The sequence below is a fragment of the Littorina saxatilis genome, linkage group LG12 (assembly GCF_037325665.1).
Source record: "Littorina saxatilis isolate snail1 linkage group LG12, US_GU_Lsax_2.0, whole genome shotgun sequence".
Lineage (NCBI taxonomy): Eukaryota > Metazoa > Mollusca > Gastropoda > Littorinimorpha > Littorinidae > Littorina > Littorina saxatilis.
The window spans coordinates 4,250,810-4,258,958 of record NC_090256.1 but is presented as its reverse complement, the minus strand read 5'-3'; the positions used below and the strand labels follow the sequence as shown (position 1 = coordinate 4,258,958).

General features: G+C 40.7%; 1 long non-coding RNA gene across 1 annotated transcript; it reads right to left on the bottom strand.

Annotated features, from left to right (window-relative positions):
- Window positions 1-622: 622 nt before the first annotated feature.
- Window positions 623-6,437, bottom strand: LOC138981096 (uncharacterized). Its single transcript, XR_011460554.1, has 3 exons — window positions 6,153-6,437; window positions 5,204-5,356; window positions 623-4,240 (listed from the first exon to the last, which is right to left on the bottom strand). It is a non-coding gene; the product is annotated as an uncharacterized lncRNA (long non-coding RNA).
- Between the last annotated feature and the right edge of the window lie 1,712 nt (window positions 6,438-8,149).

The window sequence follows — 8,149 nt, the reverse complement described above, 5'->3', positions numbered from 1 at the left end:
TTGTACTTAAAACAAATCACTGAAATGTAAAAGTTATTTTTCTTTCCATTGTGAAGTGTCGTCAGTCTCCTCAAGGTAATGCAGTCAAACTCAACCAAAAGTTGGAGGGGCTTCTTCATACTTTCAGTGTGTGTGTGTGTGTGTGTGTGTGTGTGTGTGTGTGTGATTTCTTTTGACACTATGCACGTTTCAAAGTGAGTATAGTGCGCTTCCCAAGCATACAACGGTGCATGACTCTGGATTTGCGTCTGAGATATTGACACATCACTGTGAGAAAAAGCGTTAATGAAAAAAGAAGACTATTTATTTTCCTTGAGCATTATCTTAAAGTGGTGTGCCAAAAACTTTTAAATTTAAAAATTCAATATTTAACTTTAGGAAAAGCACTGTAGAGAGAAACCCACGCTTGTGTGTTCAGAATAGTCTCCATGTGGTATCAATATAAATGATTCAAATGTATGGAAGAGAAGCTGTTTCTGCTGGATTAATACACACACACAATTGTGCACTCACACATAAGCACGCATGCATGCTCACACACACACACACACACACACACACACACACACACACACACACACACAGAAACAACAAATTCATTATGACAAAACCAAATACGAAGTCCTATTTCACAAATTTTATATCTTCTCCTTTTCACCATATACAAATACAGTCACGGAGTACATTTATAAGGCTATATTTATGGGATAGAGCCACTTGTTAATTGTTTCTTGTTCACAAAAGCACTAATAAAAAAATTGCTCCAGGGGCTTGCAACGTAGTACAATATACTACCTTACTGGGAGAATGCAAGTTTCCAGTACAAAGGACTTTAACATTTCTTACATACCAATCAATATGAGGCTTATATTGCGCGTATTCTGTGGGTACAGTTCTAAGCTCAGGGATTTTATTTTAATTTCATTTTATGCAATTTATATCGCGCACATATTCAAGGCACAGGGATTTATTTATGCCGTGTGAGATGGAATATTGTTTTACACAATACATCACGCATTCACATCGGCCAGCAGATCGCAGCCATTTCGGCGCATATCCTGCTTTTCACGGCCTATTATTCCAAGTCACACGGGTATTTTGGTGGACATTTTGATGAAAATTTATCTATGCCTAAACAATTTTGCCAGGAAAGACCCTTTTGTCAATCGTGGGATCTTTAACGTGCACACCCCAATGTAGTGTACACGAAGGGACCTCGGTTTTTCGTCTCATCCGAAAGACTTGAACCCACCACCTAGGTTAGGAAAGGGGGCAGAAAATTGCTAACGCCCTGACCCAGGGTCGAACTCGCAACCTCTCGCTTCCGATCGAGCGCAAGTGCGTTACCACTCGGCCACTGAGTGGAAGGTACACCAACACGATATTAGCACTCCAGATTTTTATCTCGCAGTTTTTCTGAAGGACTTTGCATTTGAAAACTATTCTCAGACAAAATCGCTGCCCTACACGCCACCAGGCGTGAAAGGCAAAACCTACTACTCAGACAAAATATGAGTTTAAACTGCAAGTACATGTACAGGGAGTCTGAAGGGTTCAAGTCGGATGAGATAGACTACTGTTGTGGCAATCTTCGAATTTGAAAATCATTTTTTTAAAAGAGTAAAACTCATAGTTCTTCTTCTTCTTCGCTCATGGGCTGAAACTCCCACGCTCACTCACAAATTTGCACGAGTGGATTTTTACGTGTATGACCGTTTTTACCCCACCATTCAGGCAGCCATACGCCGCTTTCGGGGGAAGCATGCAGGGTATTTTTGTGTTTCTATAACCTACCAAACTCTGACATGGGTTACAGGATCTTTTCCGTGCGCACTTTGTCTTGTGCTTGCGTGTACACACGAAGGAGGATAAGGCACTAGCAGGTCTGCACATAAGCAATGACCTTGGAGATCAGAAAATCCTCCACCTTTAACCTACCAGGCGGCCGCGATTTTGACTCATGACCTTCTGAATAGGAGGCCGATGTCTTATCCACAAAAACACCGAGCCCGTCCAAACTCCTAGTAAAAACAACAACTGCAAATCTGGGAGCAAAATGTGAACGGTTACAGTTTCAACTATCCTTCCCCTTTAAATCAGCATTTTTGGAAACCTAAACGAAAAAGTATTCAAGAACAACAGTCACGGATTCAGATTTAAAAAAAACAAATGGTAACTATGCTTTTTGGAAATTCTTTCTTTAATTGGTGTTTAACGAAGGTTATATCGCGACAGGGAAAGGGGGGGAGATGGGATAGAGCCACTTGTTAATTGTTTCTTGTTCACAAAAGCACTAATAAAAAAATTGCTCCAGGGGCTTGCAACGTAGTACAATATACTACCTTACTGGGAGAATGCAAGTTTCCAGTACAAAGGACTTAACATTTCTTACATACTGCTTGACTAAAATCTTTACAAACATTGACTATATAAGAAACACTTAACAAGGGTAAAAGGAGAAACAGAATCCGTTAGTCGCCTCTTACGACATGCTGGGGAGCATCGGGTAAATTCGGACCTGGGAACCCCTGTTTTGCACTTAGAGTATTCTCAAACAAACTTGGTGTATTTTCAGAAAAATGAGCGTACTCCACACAGCATTTGAACATCCATGATTCAAACATGCTTCACACGCGTCCGCCACATCGTTAATTAAGTTTACCTATACATGTACATTCAAAACAAATCCTGACAAAAACTGTAATCATGTGTCAAAATACTGGATCGGCTTCAAGATGGGCTTGTGAATAAAAGTAGTCTAGGAATTTTTCTCGTCGTATTTTTTTCCCACTGACCGTACTGATTGTATTCTCGACAATCTTGCGTACAGAATACGGCGAAATCGTATGGGTTCCCAGGTCTGTAAATTCTTCCCCCTAACCCGCGGGGGGTCTTTTTGGAAATGCGCTTCAGACAAATGCCTTTGCACACGTTATGTTACTCACAGCAAAATGCAAGAATAATTGGGGACCATATGGGATGGGGCAAATTGGGAGGGAGCAATTCGGGACACCACCATATATATCTACCAAATATTTACAAATAGCTATCTTAGTACATGCATAACATGCTGTACCAATACACAATTTCTTTAAATAACTATGTAAGGATTATTGGCAGTCTCCCGGAGCATGTTTCACGCTATCCTGCGATCAGGACAAGCGACTGACTGTGATGTGTATGCTGTGCGGCGTGCGCTACATAAGAAACCTTTTTTTAAATTTGTATTAAATACAATCACCTGAGCCACGAATGGCTAGCTGACAGCGGCTATCTTTTACACAACAAATTCTGAACTCTGATGAACTCGTGACCGCTGATTTTTAAAGGCAAGGGGTATCATATTGTGCGCATGGCATACACATCCAAGTTGGTCGTTTGTCCCGATTGTGGGATACAGCCTGTCAGAGGCGTAGAGCGTGCTCGAGATGTTTTGAAAAACCTGACTGCAGTACAGGGATTTTTACACCTCCGGACTGCTGATAATTGGGGCGGGGATATAGCTCAGTTGGTAGCGCGCTGGATTTGTATTCAGTTGGCCGCTGTCAGCGTGAGTTCGATCCCAGGTTCGGCGGAAATTTATTTCAGAGTCAACTTTGTGTGCAGACCCTCTTCGGTGTCCGAACTCCCCCCCGTGTACACTACATTGGGTGTGCACGTTAAAGATCCCACGATTGACAAAAGGGTCTTTCCTGGCAAAATTGCTTTGGCACAGTTAATAATTGTCTATCTATACCCGTGTGACTTGGAATAATAGGCCGTGAAAGGTAAATATGCGCCGAAATGGCTGCAATTACTGGCCGTATAAAATTTCATCTCACACGGCATCACTGCTGAGCGCCTAGAACTGTACCCACGGAATATGCGCGATATAAGCCTCATTGATTGATTGATTGATAATCCTAACAGAATTATTTTCAAAAACCGTCTATTGCCTTGAAAGCAAACCTGGAATTTCTGATGCGAGTTGCCAGAAAGAAAGTTCACTAACAAGATCCAGGCCAACACCCCCCCCCCCCCCCCCTAAATAACACTAAGGAGTGAGGTGAGCTTAAATAACTAATTAATTAATCAATCAATAAATTCTCTGCTGAAATCCCCAACTTCGCGCATCGAAGCTATGAAAAACAGGACACTGCCACGTTTCCATTCAGCTAAATGCCACACCATTTTCAAGAGGGGATGTCTCAGGAAGAAAGATGTGACGCTCCCGATTCATATGTTTCAGAAGACAGCCCACCTGAGAAAAAGAAGAACACAATATAGAAATAATAACAACCTGTCAACCACAAATACATTAAAGTTTTTCAAACAGTTCACTAATCCGACAAACTCATGCTCGTTTCTGGTGCATTTGATAAAGCCAATTACGGGTAGATGCTAGACAACAGCAAAACCACCACCACATAACAACAACACAAGATTGTTTATGGTTGTTTACAGTCTCTTGAACACAGGAGTCAATCGAGACCGTATATATAACAACAAGAAGCATAAAAAAGCACTTCAGTTTGAAACCCAGGTTCAATGTAGTAAATGATATTGCATCAATGTTCCATCCATCCTCAGCACTTTCAAAACCAGTTTCTTCTAGGTCATACACACCTTTTCCTCGATTGATCTACAGTATATCAGATCACTATTGTTCTTTTTATGATTTGCACCAAGGGAATGATTAACATTTCTGTCTTAGTCATAATGTAACAAGCTTTAAGCAAAAGCATAATATTCTACACATTCACATATTGTAAGGTTGAAGGGGTCTATGTCGACCAAAAGAAGGTGTATTCCCCATAGCCATAGGTGTTTTCCCTGTGTACCGGGAATACAGTTGGATTTTCTGTAGAGAAGTATAATATCGTACAATCTTGCGCCAAGCGCGTGACTGCGGTTAGATAGGAGAATCTATTTAAAATCCTGAAATCGCGTGCGGCATCCAGTCAAGCAAAACATGCTTCGACCGTTTATCAAAACGGATTTAGTTAAAGAAACATCTGCACCCCCACCCCCAACAGCCTGGTATTATGTTTTCCTCGCTGGTACTCTCGTCCATTGAATCACTTTCACTCTCGTAAGCTTGAAGTAACTCCATGGCGTCTAACGGAAGTATATTCCCTAGTGTATATGTACAGGAAATTAACATACAGGGAATACAGCCACTGTTGGTCGACATAGACCCCTTCTAAAGTGCTGCAGTGGTTACCTTTCCCTCCAAGGACCAAGCTGTTCATCCACTGTAGGGCTGACCGGGGTTCCCCCTTAGCAGAGTGAGTGGTGAATCCTGGCTGATAAATTTCCTTTCATTTTCCATGAATGAAGAATACCAGCTGGGTTCTTTTATTTATGGACCTGTGTTCTGCAACACACACAAATCAGCCACCAACTTGTAAATATATGTAAAAGAAAGCAAGTGGCAATCTGAATAACAGAATACAAAATGATCAATCCACACAATCATACTTCAGCACTGAAAGTCCACAAAATGAAGCACTGCTAGTACATGTACTACTGTACTTCTCATAATTTACTGAAACTTTACTCGTCAAAACAACCATTTGTTTTATCAACTTTACTCCATCGAACGCAGAAGAAGAAGAAGAATCAACTTTACTCGCATGTGGCGAGTAGATTAACATTTCTACTCACCATTTACATGATTTAAACTCGCCATGGCGAGTAATTGAAAATACTCGCCACTTTCAGGCCTGTACTTGTGCATGAGATGTGTTTACCATCCATATGCCCAGACCATGCGCCCTTCTGTTGTGCTCAGAACAGTAAAGAGTTGCTTGCTGGGGTGGTTGTTCATAAGTTAACAGTTCACAAGAGGGCACAAACAAGAGCAAAAACACAGGTGCCTGATTCAAACTCATTCAAATGCAGAACCTTATTTTTGCATGAACAGAGTAAGACATGATTCTTACATAGCTGACCATACCCCTGGCAGAAAAGTGCTTGAAATTGTCCATGTGGTCTCTATCAGTACATTTGATGCGTATTTGTGATACATATATACTGATATAGAGACAAGTAACAAGTGGACATTTCCTCTGACACCTCTACCATTTGTACACCTGCACAAATCTCCTGCCATAGACTACAAAAGGAAAACATACAAATCAAAACAAACACAAATTTAACCTAATATTTACCTTTCAGCAGCAGAAAAGGCTGTGTTTTCTGTGGTGTCTCAGAGAAAAGCCACGGTGTTGGAGATGCAAAACTAGGCTGTAGGCAAGGTCCAACATCTTTAGCTGCACACACAAAAAGAAGAAGCAAGAAATCACATGACATAGATGACATTCCTCACTAGTACAAAACCACAACTACACTAGTCAACTACCAATGTAAGAATCATAGTCCTGCAAGATTACCCTCTTAAAAAGTAAGATTGCTTTCATTCAAACACTACCGTGGGACCAAACCCCCCCCCCCCTCCTTTTTGACTCACATGCGAAGCAAAAGTGAGTCTATGTACTCACCCGAGTCGTCCGTCCGTCCGTCCGTCCGGAAAACTTTAACGTTGGATATTTCTTGGGCACTATTCAGTCTATCAGTACCAAATTTGGCAAGATGGTGTATGATGACAAGGCCCCAAAAAACATACATAGCATCTTGACCTTGCTTCAAGGTCAAGGTCGCAGGGGCCATAAATGTTGCCTAAAAAACAGCTATTTTTCATATTTTTCCCATTTTCTCTGAAGTTTTTGAGATTCAATACCTCACCTATATATGATATATAGGGCAAAGTAAGCCCCATCTTTTGATACCAGTTTGGTTTACCTTGCTTCAAGGTCAAGGTCACAGGAGCTCTTCAAAGTTGGATTGTATACATATTTTGAAGTGACCTTGACCCTGAACTATGGAAGATAACTGTTTCAAACTTAAAAATTATGTGGGGCACATGTTATGCTTTCATCATGAGACACATTCGGTCACATATGATCAAGGTCAAGGTCACTTTGACCCTTATGAAATGTGACCAAAATAAGGTAGTGAACCACTAAAAGTGACCATATCTCATGGTAGAAAGAGCCAATAAGCACCATTGTACTTCCTATGTCTTGAATTAACAGCTTTGTGTTGCATGACCTTGGATGACCTTGACCTTGGGTCAAGGTCACATGTATTTTGGTAGGAAAAATGTGTAAAGCATGTGAGTCGTATGGGCTTTGCCCTTCTTGTTTTGAGTTTTTCCTGCATGTGTGTTGATGTTTCCATTAATTCCAAGCCCTGAAACTGTGAACTTGAGATCTTTATGTATGCACACAGTCACAGGCTTAATAAGCTATTCAGAAACCAAGCAGAGTCTGCACAACGTTAATTCTGAGAAATAAATCCCCACAACTGGTTTCAAGGCCACTATACCGACTGAGCTATTGCTTGCCATGCCAACCTCCACCCCCATTTGGAACACGCACAACTAGTATACCCATACACATGTAATAATACTGCTTGCCTTCCTCCCCCACCCTCCAAATCAATAAACACTAAATGTATGCAATCAGTAATCTTTTAGTTAGTAGTTGACTACCATCACTACTCTCTCCACACCCACCCACCCTCTTGCACACCAGCGACACACCCCCATCACCCAATCATTTCCATGATTCTCTCTGCCATATAGTTATCCTAAACACTAACATTATGACACATTTGTTTTCCAATTAGGAACATTAAAAATTACTGTAAAAAAAATGTACAATCATGCACTCTCTGAGTCTGACAAGAGAGTGTGAGAAAAGTCAAGAAAGCAAGACGTGTGACATAACTAAATCTTCTAATCTATTCCTGAGATTTACTCTTGACAGCTTAAAATGGAACCTCATGCACTTACTGTTCTGAATTGTAGAAATTGCTTGTAGTTATAGCAGCAAAGGCAGTTTTATTGGGTACCACCAGGTGTCACTCTGTCATCATCTGATCAAGAATTCAAGCAAATGGTTCAGCACTGAAACAGTAAATAGCAAGAGTGTACAGAAAAATACACAAACTTTCTCATTAATTTGTATCTTCAACTTCACATTTTTCATAAATAATGATACCTTACTTTGACTAAGTTTGAGTAGGATTAACATCATGCAGAAGTTAACTTGAAATAAAATAACTATACGTTACTCAATACGGCACTCAATGAGTCAATTGTCAG